This window comes from Crocodylus siamensis, chromosome 2 (genome assembly GCF_052110815.1).
Source record: "Crocodylus siamensis isolate JL-2025a chromosome 2, ASM5211081v1, whole genome shotgun sequence".
NCBI classification, from domain to species: Eukaryota; Metazoa; Chordata; order Crocodylia; family Crocodylidae; genus Crocodylus; species Crocodylus siamensis.
In genome coordinates this window covers 180,698,088-180,712,818 of record NC_143396.1, presented here as the reverse complement: position 1 = coordinate 180,712,818, position 14,731 = coordinate 180,698,088, and the positions used below count along the sequence as shown (strand labels likewise).

Sequence of the window (14,731 nt, the reverse complement as noted above, 5' to 3'; positions counted from 1 at the left end):
TGGCTGGATGCCTGGCACGTGGTCAGTCTCCAGAGTTGGGCCTGCAGTTGGACAGCTCTGCTGTAGCATAACTTTCTCATGTACCAAAGTCATTAGCCATGTTCCAAGGATAAATGTTAACCTGGATTCAAGTAATTTACCACCCAGTAGAGCTATGTCCTGTGTCTGCTCCATTTTCACTACATGGTAGCGCCAATTTACAGTAAATGTATTGTGTGTCCACATCCTAAACAAACCCCTTCCCTAAAACCAGGGCTCTATAGTAAATCTTCCTTGGTAATCAGCTTCAGGTTCCAAATAAAAGGAGCTTAGAGACAACTCAGTTGAGATCCCAAGAAATCACACTACCAAACCCATTCATTTGGCTTATCTGAGTGCATTTCAAGGGAAGCCTTAATGTGGTAAGGAGATAAAGAAGAGCCCTAGAAAAACTTAGTACATGGGTTGGACTAAATGACTCTAATGGTAATTACTGGCCATGTAAATCTATGGATTTGTATAAGATTCCAGTTAGAAATGGTAATCTGAAGTAAAAGCTTGCATTGTGCAAACCTGAAGATACCTCACTCGCTACCCTCTGAAACCTCACAAGAAGAAATATGCACCAATAACTACTAAAACAACAAATCCTGCCCTCCTACTACTTAGCTTTCAGGATTAACTAACCAAGTTGGCTGGTTGCGTTTTTCCTAGCATTACTCCCAGTTCTGCTAATTAATTACCTATAAAAAGAAAGGAGAGAGAGTTTTACAATTTCAGCAAAAACTCGGGTTTAAAGTGAAGGGGTCTGGGAAACAGAAAAGTTTATCAAGGTCTTTCTGTTATACTGAGGCTGGTTTTCATTAAAGAACGAATCACCATGAGCCCGCCCCTCCCTCATCCAAGTAATACATAACACACCATCCCCATCTCCTTCACTGCCAGTTTGTTTTAATAAAAAGCAGAATTATGTGTAAAAAACATATTATACAAAGATCGACCCTCCAAGCAGTCAAATGGAAGCATTAACAAATGTTTAGTCAGACACATGCATACACAGATCCTCGCTTGTCTGTAAACAAGACAGATCACTTTTTCAGCTGCTGGAGATTAATTTTGCGCTTCCATAAAAGAATCCTGTGCTCCCACTGTTTCAGTTGCTGTGTGTGAGGTGATAAGGAAGGGCAGATATGCAAAGCAACCCCCCTTTGCAAATTCCAAACCCCGCTACCTTCTGGACTGGAAATGTTCTAAATGAACTCCAGCATTTGGAATTCCATACTCCAGTCATTGTACCCACCTTGCTACTCTATTACACCAGTTCTGGGTCATGGTCCTATCCATGTTGCATCCAATTCAGAAATACTGACATAAAACAGAACAGTGAAATGGGTCATTGCCTTCATTTCCAAATTGAAAACTGGCTGAATACTATTAAACAGTTAATATAGTGCAACTGCAAGAAACTGACAAGAGGCATACCTCTTATATGAAAAATGACAAAGGGTATAATGTAAAATGCAGGGGAATAATTAATCACAGGACATTCCGAGTATGTAACAATTGGTTAACTTAGAAAGATTCAGTGGTTTGGTTCAAACAACCAACCAACATTTTGAATCTGAAGTATGTGCTCAGTGGGCATGTCTACACGTGCAATTAATCAGACTGAATATACTCCAGCTTAATTTGAGCTGGAGTAAACTGAGCCCAACATCACCATCTACACGTAAATTTAAGTGCAGTAATTTACTGTGATGCCAGATATCACTTGTATCTGATGGGACTATCTGGCAGCACAGTAAATTAGTCTACTGCATCCTAATTGCCATGCACGTGGAGACAGTGACACTTTACTGTGCAGCAAATTTGTCTGCTGCACAATAAAGTGTCTCGTGTAGATGATACCAGCGTGTCTCATCAAGTAAGATAGCAACCTCAGATTTCTCCACCAAAACCACGCAAGATTACAGCAGGGGAGAATGGCACAGTGACCTGTATAAGAAGGAATCAATGCTCCAGACCTCCACCAAAGCCGTTCCTGTTGATGAAATGCTAATTTTAATCCTTCTGCTTAGTCCTTCTGTCCTAGCTACAGAGCTTCTCCCTGCCTTGCAAAAGTGTGGCTAGAATCCAGGCCTCTCCCATATCCACTATCATATATTCTACCCTGGTAAAGAAGAGGTGGAGGGTTGTTCATGAGCGGAAGAGTAATGGGAGAGTTGAATACATTTGGAGAACCTGAGAAGCAAGGCAGAGGTGAGTAACAAGGGGTCCCATGGACAGACCTCACCTCCCTCCTCCAATCCTTTGCCGGTTTTCTGCCTCTGGAACTTCTTCCATGGCTCTCTGCCACACTTTATGCTCTCAAATGACCTATGAGATTGTAAGAAGTCTGACAGCATGGAGATCCCATTCATAGAGTCATAGATTCATAGACACTAGGGCTGGAAGGGACCTTGGAAGATCATTGAGTCCAGCCCTCTGCCCCAGGGGTAGGAATTCAGCAGGGATCATAGGATCCCAGCAAAATAAGCATCCAAATGACTCTTGAAGGCATTCAAAGTAGGTGTCTCTGATGTTACATAACCACTGTGATACTGCTCCAGAAAGGGCAAATAACATGTCTTTCTTTTATACATGTTCTTTATCTTTTAATAATAAACTACTTAATTAATCTTGACTATCTGGAATTTTGAGCATTTTCATATTGAACCCCTTAATCATGGGTGCTCAACCTGTGGCCTGCAGGCCAAATGCAGTCCGTGAAGCCATTGCATCTGACCCGTGGAACTCCCCAGGGGTCAGGAAATTTAGCAGCAGTGTTGGCAGTTAATACAGCCACTCTTCCTCCTGCCAAATTTCCAAGCCCCATGCACCCGGTTGAAGCCATTCCTCCTCCCCACAGGGCTAGGTTGGGCTGAGGCATGCCCTCTTCCCTCTGTGGGGCCAGGTCACACACCCTTCCCCCCGGGGGATGTGGGCCACAACCATTTTCCCTCCACGGGCCCAGGTTGGGGCCTTCCTCCCCTGCAGGGCTGGATCAAGCCCCTCCCCAGGGCTGAGTCATGCCCCCTTCACCCTCTGGCTAAGTCATGTCTCCACCCACTCCCCCCCACAGAGGCAGATGAAGCCTCTTGTACTGTCCTGTAGGGCCAGCCTTGGACTGGACTGCCCTCTGTCCCCCTTTGTATGGTCAGATTGTGCCCATTGCACTAGCCCTGGAAACTGACTCAGAATCACCATCCAGCCCATAATCAGGCCAGGCACTGCCCATCTGGCCCACCAGGGAAAGAGACTGAAGACCACTGCCTTAATACATATTGGCCAGAGGTCACACAACCTATGAACAGACATTGCATTACTCCTGAGAGAAAAGCCTTTTGTGCCAGGATCCTACAGACATTCACATCCATTGTTCTGCCTGAAGCATCTGTGAAAAATGCTGGATAAAATGTGGTAAGACTCTCTGCCCCTCCAACATAACCGTGTACATTTGTAAGTTAACTGAGCTCATGTAACTCAGCCTGGACCACATTTCTCTCATGGTGTGATTAACGTGTTGACCTCACCATACATAGTGACAGTGTCACATATTCAGACAATTTGTGGTGCCATAAAGTGGCAAACCATCCACGAAGATATTATTCCACAAAATATGTAGAACATCTTTATGGTTTCCTGCACATTGTGCCAGTGTCTCTGAAATTTTATAGTCAAGCCCCCAGGGGGGATGAAAGTTAAGAAGGACTTTCAGGAGTGTCAACAAAGGTGAATTATACTAGACATGGATCTGGTGCAGCTCATGGCTGGCAAGTATGACAGGTAGAGAAGTGTCAATAACAGTGACATTACCTGGGTACTAGCCCTGAGCACTGACTCCCAGTTACACTTTTAGCCTGTAATGTATTATTGACAGCACAGAAGGCATGCAAAAAAGGAGTGAGAGTAGCCAAGGGACATAGGACTTCCCCTGTGAACTGAGCCACTTACATCATGAGTGGCAAAGAGCAAGAAAAACCTGGTGGGTGTTAGGGCATTCCTGCCCCTCTCTGATCCAAGGAAAGAGGTAGGGAAGTGAATGCATGGAATCCTGCATAGTATTGCCAACATAAGGCTATTGTTTTTCACTCCCTGGATAAGAACATGTAAAGCAACCTTGAAGCAGGAGTTAGATGCTCAAGAAACCATGTCAACTGCATGGTACTGGGAGGAGTTAGGTGCTGCTTCTGCTGGCTCAGCTGAAAGTCCAACATCCAAGTAAGTCACCAGGGGAGACAGCAACCTCAGAGTTCTCCTACAAAACCATTCAGGATCATAGGGGAGGAAGATGTAGTGACCTGTATAGGAGGGAATTGATGCTCCAGACCCCCATGCCAAGCTGTTCTGCTCAATGAAATATTAATCCTAACCCTGCTTCTTAGTCCTCCTGCTCCAGCTATAGAATTCCCCCTGCTTTGCAGAAGTGTGGCAAGCCTCTGCCATATCCACTGCCATATTTTCCACACCAAGTCAGGAAGGGATGGGGTGAGGAGTTCATGAGAGGAGGAGTAGTTACGAGGATGCATGCATTTGGGGAACCTGGACAACAAATCAGACAGGAGTCACAAGGACAGACCTCACTTCCTTTCAATCCTTTGCTGGTCCTCTGCCTCCCTTCCTTCCCTTCTCCTGCTGCAAATAAGAGGAGACATGGCTTATCAGCTGTAAACTGTCTCTCTTCCTGTGGGATGAGCTCTGGAAACAGCCTTTGTCCCTTCCACCCCACTGTTGCAGACATAAGGAGGCACCGGGTCTTCCCTGTCTTTTATCTCCTAATTTGTTTCCTTTGTTCTATTTGTTAACTTCCATTTGGACACCTAAATGAAAGGGACTTCTTGGCTTTCTCACAATGGAATGATACCAGCACTTCAATAAACCCACACGAGAGACTGCCCTATGGAAATGCCCTACTAACTTTTAAACAAAAATGGTCAGCTGCTTAAGTGCCCTTTGAGGATTTGCTATGAAACTGTACTTGATAATTAGATGCTTGATGTATATTTATTTTTCATTGCGTCCAGAGAAAATCTACTACTACGGGTAGAATGATTTCTGCAGAACTGCTCAGTATTGTTAACCTCAAGCATCCAAAGCACACAAGATGGGCTACAAAATAATGAGATTTTTAAAAGCAGGGGTTCTTTTCTCTCTGCTTTTTGAGGGGTTATTTGCTTTTTGTTTGTTTCTTGTTTTGTTTTAGTTTTAAAAAAACGTTTAGGGCCCTCACCAACAAACTTTTCCCTGCATTCACAAGGGCTAAAAATGGTCTTAAAAAGACATAGAAGGTTCTCATGTTATCCCATGACTGCAGAAGCTGGAGCTTTAGATAAGACACCAAATATAGTAAAACTCCTAATTAAACTGCAAGAGTTGGTGCTGTGGCTGACTGACTGCACATGAAGATGGTGTGGAGCTAATTTGTGGCATGCCTACAGAAAAAAGTTGGTCCCCACTGATCTAAGCCACCAGGCACTCTTGTTTTGGAAAGCTGAGAGATAATCTAATTGTGCCTGCAGGTCTTTAGAGGCCATGCTCTAACTCGTGGCACTTTATAAAAAGTGCTATGAGTTAAAGTCCTCCCCGTCTCCCAACCCAGCAGACTTTCGCCTGTTGGGTCAAGGGGGTTCAAGCCTGCCTGCGCTGGCCCTGGTCAGCAGGCAGGGGTGCTCCAGCAGCGTCCAAGACAGCTGCTGAACTGTCCCTCTCCCCAGTCCCAGTGGTCTCCCCAGCTCCAGGGGAGTCAGTGGGGGAGGAGAAGGGAGCAGCAGGCAGCTGCCAGATGGGCTTGGCCTGGCCAGAGCTAGAGAGCTGGCAGGGTGGAATTGAGCCCCCTCACCTCATGGGCCCATCTCAGCTCCCCCCAGCACCCCAGCCAGAGTAGCGGGGAAGGGCCAACAAGGTGAGGGGGCTCCATTCTACTCTTCCCCCCAGCTTTGGCCAGGCCAAACCCAGCCAGCAGTTCCCTGCTGCTCCCTCCCCCACTGACAGCTCTGGTGATGGGTCTGGGCTGGTACTCAGTACAGCAAGCACCAGCCCAGCCCTGAAGAGTATGAAAAATTAAGCGTCAAGGGAACACAAGTTCCCTAAGGTGCTCTGCTTTTAGAGTGCCTTCATCTAATACCTGATTTAACAAGGGTTACACTTCTGTGGTATTGGTGATTTAAAAAGTGCTTTGCCACCATGCACGTGTTTTACATCACAGCTGTAAAGTGCTTTCAGGGGCCCAATTGCATGGAAAATATAACTTGTGAAAGCACCCTAAGTTCTCTATTCTTCCTGTTCCTAAGCACTAATCAAACTCATTCAGTAGAGGTGCAGGTGATTTAATTGATACACGTCAGCATATATCTATACTGTTAAATAATGTTCCCCAAAATCCTTACAGAGGCCCACACCACCTGTGTTTGTATTTTCCAGCCTCCATCTCCAGCCTTCACCACACATTCTGTGTCCAAATGATAAGAGCACCTGCATATTTAGAATGTCTAACTGGTGCAGAAATTGCACCACTGATGAATATGGGCCAGATTCTGTTCCCACTTATACCAGCTTAAATGTGACAGCTTCACTGAAATGAGTGGTTTTTCAGATTGAGGTGGGTGTAACTGGGCACAGAGCCAGAATGTCTAGTGACCTTACAACTGTGTACCTATGCAGTTACCATGCACAGGGTCTTACCTCTCCTCCTATCACACCATGGCATTGGAACTTCTTAACCCCCTATCCCCCAGGCTAACATAGGCTGCATGGCTAACGGCACATCTTAGATTGCATCAACATATGCCAACTATGTAACCATGTTGCTACCACGTGCTGGGGCCTATATTCTCTTTCCACTGTACAAGACCATGAATAACTACGATTAATGTTCACTATTAAAGTGTTATTGTGCTATTCATAATCTACCACCTATTCTAGCACCTGCTGCAAAGGGACATGGCCAGAGGCAAGAGGCTATGGCTAGGGAGTCTCTATGCACCAGAAAATGATAGGGACCCAGAAGTATGCTAAGTAGACCTGACGCCATTCTCCTCTAATCTGGGGCTGGAGATGGTCTGCCAGACAGCTACAGGATTTGTGGGGTAGGGTGAGTCTGAAAGGTGAATCTACCTTTCAGACTGGGTTATTTGCAGCTGTCCACAAGCTGCACAGGACACTATTCTGACACCCCACATTGGGACCTAAATCTCTCATTTAAAACAGACCATTATTCTCTCTTGTTAAAAGATGCCAACAGCTAGTGTTTATGTCAGGCCTTCAAAGGGCCTAAGTGATTTAGACACCCAGCCCCTTTGAGTTACTAGATAGGTTGTACACAGAACACTATAACCCCAACCATAGCCTTTCATATTCTATTCCCACAAGGAGCGAAAGGAGCACAAATTATCATTAACAAATTGTGCAGAGACTTGTAACTTGGACTTGCACATGGGGTGCATTTGGCATTCTGGACTGTTCTTTTCCAACTCCAAATACTTCAGTATGTTCCTGTCCCTACACAGCACTCAAATTATGACTGAGATCATTTGTCATATGGATATAAAAGGTAAAAATGAAAAATAGAGCAAGCCATATTCATTTTCAGGTCCAGTAAGGATACCAGGGAAAAATCTGGGAAGCCTTATGCAATTAAGGATAAGGATTTTTTTTTAATGTATTTTCAATTTTCTGAAATCAAGGGCAATAGATGTTGCATAAGTTATTCTTAAAAAGCAAAACTAGTTGGGATACAACAATAGTTACTGGAAATTCAACCTTGTCCTTTTCCTCTTTCCAAATGAAGCAATCAGCATTAGTTCATGATCTACGTGGATCATTAATTTCTGACGGGGATTTTTAATAACACTTGAAAGAGCTAGTGAAGTTTGACATTTAGTGGAATTTGGTTGCCTAACTCTCTTAGATTCCATGAATAATTAAGTCTTCACCAACATATCTGGGGAAAAAACAACTGGCAGATTATGAATTATTTGCAAATTCTTCCTTTGGACAATAATATGTTTGCTGCTCATGGCATGTGACTACTCACCTAACTCACATATATTACCCTTGTTCTTTGACTGGATAACTGGAAACTTTTAAAACAAGAAAAATAAGCAACAATGAATAATTAAGAAGTCATAGCTCACATTTTTGGATAAAACAATCTTTTGTGCTAAAGTTTGTGAAACATTCTAGATTCATAAACATTTTCTCTACTACCCAAAGGTCATCCAAATACTCATAGATAACCAATAATATAACTCCACAGAACTCACCTGAGCCAAGTCAATCTGATAGTTTGCCAATACACTTATAATTCTGTTTATGGTATTAGTTGACCAAGTCTCACACAACAGTATTTGACACTGTCCCTTGAAAAATATCGTATCTAATAAATAAAATAAACCCCTCAAGATCCACCACAGTGACAACACACAATTACTTTTAATATACAAGCTATTCTGCAGTACATATTACCATTATCCATAAATTAGATGTCAAACTATTTGATCTAGAAACCCATGTTATTGTAAATACAAGTGTCCTGTCTGAGTGGATTTGAGAATTTTTTAAAAAACTGATAAGGTTTTAATTCAAAACAAGCTGAATCAAAACACTAATGTTACAGTATTTCAGAAGCAACTGGATTTTATTCTAAGTATGCTAGAGGAAGGAGGGGGAGCAAGGGGGAGACAATTAAGTCCTTTAGCTGTTTCTCCTCAGCATCATTGCGAAACCTTCCTCTGAAACATAAGACTCAAGTCAAGTTGCCATGTCTTAAACAAAACACAGTGTTTTATTGTACTACACGCTTCTAAAATTGGGAACTCAGCTCAGGAATTTTCAGACCTCTTGGGTTTTGAGGTATACAACATGCTAGTTGCTTTGCTAGCTAAGGTTTGGGGTCTTCTAACTTTTTCTTTTACGATGGTAAAAATGTCTTTATTTCTTTTATGATGGCAAAACCAGAGAGCAATGCAGGTTGAAACTTTAAATAAAAATTGTCTGAAAAGCACCATTATATTTATCTGCACATTTCCAGCCTGGATTTTTCTTCTACTAAGGCATGAAACAACTATTGAAAATATGTTTTATATATATATATATATAATAGATATATATAAATGTGTGTGTGTATTATTTTCTTTTCTTTTACAGTTTTAAGGAAAATTTAAAAGCTGGATCCCAAAGGTTAGCTCTGAATGTTACAAAATGTGTCAGTATGAGTAATGATGGTAGAATATCTGCCAGAAGGGTCATGGAACAGAAAGAGCATAGAAAGGGGATGTTATCCAAGAAGTACACGTGAAATATAGGCCTGGGTTTGACAAAGATCGAGTCATAGATTTTAAGGCCAGAAGAACTATATGAACCATCTAATCCGACCTCCCACATTACCTCCCCTGATAATGTCTGCCATGGAAGGAACACTTTTTCCTTGATATCTGGGGCCCCAGTTCTTCAACATACTTAAGGACATATTTAAAACTGAGTGGAACCCTGAGCCTTAAGCATTACAGAATTGAACAAGTCATGGTTGAAACAGAGGTCTGTGGACCAAATCAGCTGGTGTAAAATGATTGAACTGTACTGATTTTACTCAAGCTAAAATAATTTATACCAATGAAATGTTTACTGGATCATCTTTCACACAAACATCCAGGCTCAGTATAAAGACTCCTCAGTCCACACCCACCTATTATTCATCTAAGCGGTCCACAGATACTTAAGTGTGTAAGTGCAATTTTATTCTACCCCGAAAAGCTGGAACCAAAAGTGGGTGGGTCTTCCTTCTCCTTGCCACTTCTTGTGATTTGGTCTTAAAGCTAAGATGATGGCATATTACATAAGTAGATGACTTGATGTTTTATTAGGGACTCAAGCACAACGGAATAGGATCACACTTAGATGTCTACATGCTATTTAAGTGCCTAACAGATAAAATAGGATCTGATCTTATGTCATGACAAGTTAGATGGATGGATAAGCTATTCATTGTATATATTTCAAATTTTGTTTTGTAGAATCCATGGGTGCCAATACACATGCTCTGACATGTTCTAATTAGAAGGCGTCAGAGCAGACTCAATTGATCTGTCATGTGTATTCAGCAACCCGCATTTCAAAATGGTGGTGGGTGTGCTTTAACTAAAATTCATCCAACTCTTATTTCCCACTATTTTTTTCCACAAGACACCACAGACCATTCTGCCGCTGTCCTTCACTAAGTTGAACTATATCTCTATTTCTACCCACCTGCCTTTGTCCTGTCTCTTTCTTTCCCTCTAGCTGTTCCATGTATTCTCCCAGACTAACAGCCTAGCTAGTCCCAAACTCTACCACCGTTTCCACATCCCTGTCCCAATCTTTGTCCAGCCAATCCCAGTTTCCTGCCGCCACTAGGAGCACCAACTTCAGGGAAATTCTTGCTAAACCCCTTTATCATTGAGATGACAAACACAGGGGCTCTTTTGGGATGGACCAGGCTCAGTGCAATCCACATATAGGAACTTTTATGGACAAAGCATGATCTGGGGAAATGCAGTCTTTGGAGAATTTAGCTGTCACACTCTAACAAGTCTCTACTGAGCATGTGCAAACCAAGTTCTCTTTTTTTCCCCACACAGTTAAAACTAGACCAAGTTTTGGGTACATTTTCACAGAAACAGCAAAGGGGCACTTATGCCAAATGTCAAGTCTCTGATCCAAAGTCTGGAGGCACTGGAGTTTTCAATGATACAGCTATAAGAATTTGTTTGGCCTCATGTCTTTCTTGGGAACAAATGAACCACTGTAGCTGAAATGCTCCAAAAAAATTATTTGGCCTGAGGCAGACTCCCAACACGGATGATTTCCCTGTTTCCCTGGAAACAGTTAAAATTTGGCAAAGTTATAAACAATTGAAAATAAGGTCTTATCATGGGAAGTGCTGAGCAACCTTAGCTGTAGGCATTGCTACCAGTTATACCTATAATATACAGAGCACATACTGGGCCCATCTGGATCTGGTGGTATTCCTTAAGAGAGAGTCTGGTCTTCTCTTTAAACAGGAAATACTATAGGTGTTTCTGTTTGTTTCTTAAAATACTGTTTTTCAACATGAAAAAAATACTAATGAATTTGCAATTGCAGTTCAGGGGAAAAGTGTGCGTGAAAAACTGCTTCCCAAACTCAACAAATCTTCCAGTTCTACCTAATTTATTTTTTGCTAATATTAACATTCTGCAGGCTCCAGATTATGATCCATCTCCACTGAACTATGAGAAAGCCTTTCAGATTAATAATGACTTTTGCAAATATTTAAAACAGATTACAATGACTTCTTCCAATGAACCCTGCAGAGATACAAAAAGATAGAGCATGTGTGTGGTTGGGCATGAGACAAAGAGGCAACTTTTTTGTATTCCAAAGCAAAAATAGATGATCTTTCAAAGGAAATTAAATTTCCATGCCCATAGCAACATTGAAGGTTTGTCTAAAACTACGAATAGCAAAGAAGGTCAGTATAAGTCAGATCCCCATATATAGCTTACTCAGATGTGTTAGGAGCAAGAAGAGGAAGATGCTTCAGTTGTAATTGAAGATAGCCTGTCTCTGGTGCACTTGCAAAATAACAGGCATCATTTCACTATGGTAATTTGTTGTATTTTAGTTCCTCCAAGGCAAAGGGACAGGCTATGCAGCTCCATAGGTTGCCTATTGGAAAGAATGCAATACATGCAAAGGTGTACTTGGTCTGCATTAGGACAAGAACAATCATATTTCCTAAGTAGGCTGGGCTATTACAAGCAAAGACATATATAGGTACTAATCCACCGTGATGGAAATGCAAAATGCCAGTCTTCAAACTATCGGTAATGGGCTTTACAAAACTGAGGCCACTTGTAGGCCTATTGCCTAGTTCTCCTCTGCAGTGGAGGTACAGCTGCTTTATACAGGTGAGAGAAGACTCAGGCCCATAAGATTTGTGGTGTGATTTTTGCCCTGCCTTGCTGTGCTGTTGTTTATTTCAGTGCAAGAGGGTGGGAGGCAATACCTGCTGTCCAGATTCAGTGGCTGTTCCCATTTATTTTGCAAAGATGTAAATGACAACACAAGGAGAAAAATGCCTTGGAGATAAAATAGGGGACATTCTGATCCAGGGGTAGGTGCTCTTCACCCAGCTTTGTCAACCCTGTTGTAAGGAGTGACTGTTATGTTATATCCGAGAAGGAGCTGACTTTGGTTGTGAGTGAACAGTAGATATAAGGAAGGAGTAGATGGAAGAGATTAGTCTATATAAGCCTGTGAAGCCCTAAGGGACCCTTTTGGATCAGGGATGTTATTTTAAAAAAAAAAGAGGAAAGAACAGCTTTTATAGATACATGTCTATGATTTTCAGAGAGCGCAGTCTAGGAACCACTCCACATGTCAAGAGTGTTGAAACACGGTCCCTTCAAGCATCATCCCTCCCATCCCACCTCAGGGGTGACATGGTGAACACTGCATAGCCACCACTATGAAACAGAACTTAAAAAACTACTTTAAAACACAAGCTGAGGATTTCTTACCAGAAATAAAGGGGTCTTGAACCACTGACTTAAGGCAGCAATAAGATTCCTTTGCTTCACTTCAGAAACATCAGGGGGACATATCTGGAACTGAATAAAGCAATGTGTAGATCACTAGGACTTCCCAGGAGAGGCTACAAAAGCTGGTAGTCTGTGGGGAAAACCCTTAGACTTGGCAAGCCCATGATCACAAATATTTTCAAACCCAGTCACGACTAAGGAATCTCTATTAAAGGAATAAATGTGTTGTATTAGCAGTCTTTCTCCAGCACCACAGTTCTGTGGTTAGCAGGTACCACCAATGCACACCAGCTACTGTGCAGCATTCACTTTGTTAGACATAGCTGCCGACAATAATACCTCAGCTACTTGATTTTGTATTGCAAGCCTTCCAGCTTTGGAAAGCACTAATGAAGGTCCCATTGTATGCCTGGAGCTGTGATTTCCAAAAGTTCATGCCTGTGGCTTCGTGGTACATAGGACTGTTTATTGTGCCCACAGCCCTCCACCTCTTCTACCTTCCAAATAATCCCACAGCCCCTAGAGAATGGCTCTGACTCATGGCAGATTTTTCTATGCAGAGTTTACTTGCTGATTTACAGAAAGGATTTTACCTACTGGAAAAGAGAAGATGGCAAGCTCCCAAGGGTGTCTTCCTGAAAACACTTGGAGAGTTTGGGTCTCTGTGACATCAGGGAAAACAGAATCCTGGATTTTAAGTGATCTTTTTAGACATTAAGGTGTGGTGTTACAGGCTGCATGGGGGGTAGACAGGCATGGACATGCGGCATGATTTTTGACATCAACAGCAGGCTAAGGACAGAGTTGAAAGGTTCATCCACTGTACATGGATCATGTCGACAAGAGCTATGGGCACAAGCAGTGAAGGCATTTATGTGAGAGAGCAAGCTACCCACTTCCCAGGGAAGTGCCCTAACCATGGAGCTATTCTCAGTCCTTCTTGTTCTCTGGCCCAATGAATATTTAATTTACACACAACAGAATGGTTCCATGAGGAGAGATTGAATGAGAGAGGCTGGCTGTATGGCCCAATGGTTTAGGCACTCATGCCATACAAGTGCCCTAACCACTGGTGTGGAATTTTTTCTATGTGAAAAATTTCAAAAGGTCTTGGTTTCTCCCTGAGGAATGAAAACAGTCTACACTGCACATTTTTTAAATGAAACAGAATTCCTTGTATTCTGGCCAGCCCTAATGGATTGATACCCATCATTTTTTCCTCTTCTGCTCTACTCTTTCCTCATACCCTCTCCCCCTACCCACACACCGGGGGGGAAGGGGGGAAGAAGCCTGTGCAAAAGACAAGTTTCACAGCCCAGAATCGGCAACAGTGGTTTAGTTTTAAAAGGAACAGAAAACATATTGGAGTTAGTGGAAACTCCAGTGCAAGCACTAAGGTCTTGTTTTTGATTTCTCAGTGACTGGCGTTACTCTCCTCGGGGAGAGCTGCCTTTTTCCTCTCTCTCTTTTCTACTCCCCCCTTCCCCCCCCCCACCCTTTTTTTTTTGTTATGCATGTTTTTGTTTGTAAGTTAAAAAGTCCCAGGATTTGCAGTCTTTGAAGCATGGTCAGCCTGCCAGATGGAATTAGTCAGTGCCTTTCAGTCGGAAATCCTGGGAAGATGAAGCAGGATGGAAGGACAGTGTTTTTCTCATTTGCCAGGAAACCCTCTCCCTCACCCCCTACAAGTTCAGCTGGAAACCTCCACAGGCCCTCTAAAGTGGGCATGACTGAGGAGGCAGGAAACCAGGCAGAGGACCACTGGTGTAAATCAGTATGGCTCTGCTAAAGTTAGTGGGGCTGCATAAATTCAGACCAGTTCAGGATCCATCCCAGAGGCTGTTCCTAGTACATGCTCTAGCTGTAAAGCTTTGGGGTTTCATTGGCTTAAAACCAGACCATTATTTGGCTCTCCTTTAATTCACTCTTACACCCCAAAATCTCCCCCACTCCCCAGTATATAACTTCTCACTCCTGAATCCCCCTTTGTTCCCTTGCTTCTGTTAAAACCTTTAGTCAAACCAGGATCACTTCTTGGCTTAATTGGCACTTCTTGTCTAAAGCCACCAACGAAGTCACCTAAACCTTTGCCCAACAGTAGAACAAGACTTCATATACTGGGCCGAACATGACATCTGAATGACCTCCAACTATAT

At 42.7% G+C, this 14,731-nt stretch overlaps 1 long non-coding RNA gene across 1 annotated transcript in view; it reads right to left on the bottom strand.

The window, feature by feature from the left end:
- The window catches only part of LOC149871421 (uncharacterized), a 261,718-nt gene that overhangs the window by 224,947 nt on the left and 22,040 nt on the right, over positions 1-14,731 (bottom strand). Inside the window, exon 2 of the long non-coding RNA XR_016440226.1 lies at positions 12,555-12,644. This is a non-coding gene — a long non-coding RNA (uncharacterized LOC149871421). The remainder of the gene's footprint in view (positions 1-12,554; positions 12,645-14,731) is intronic.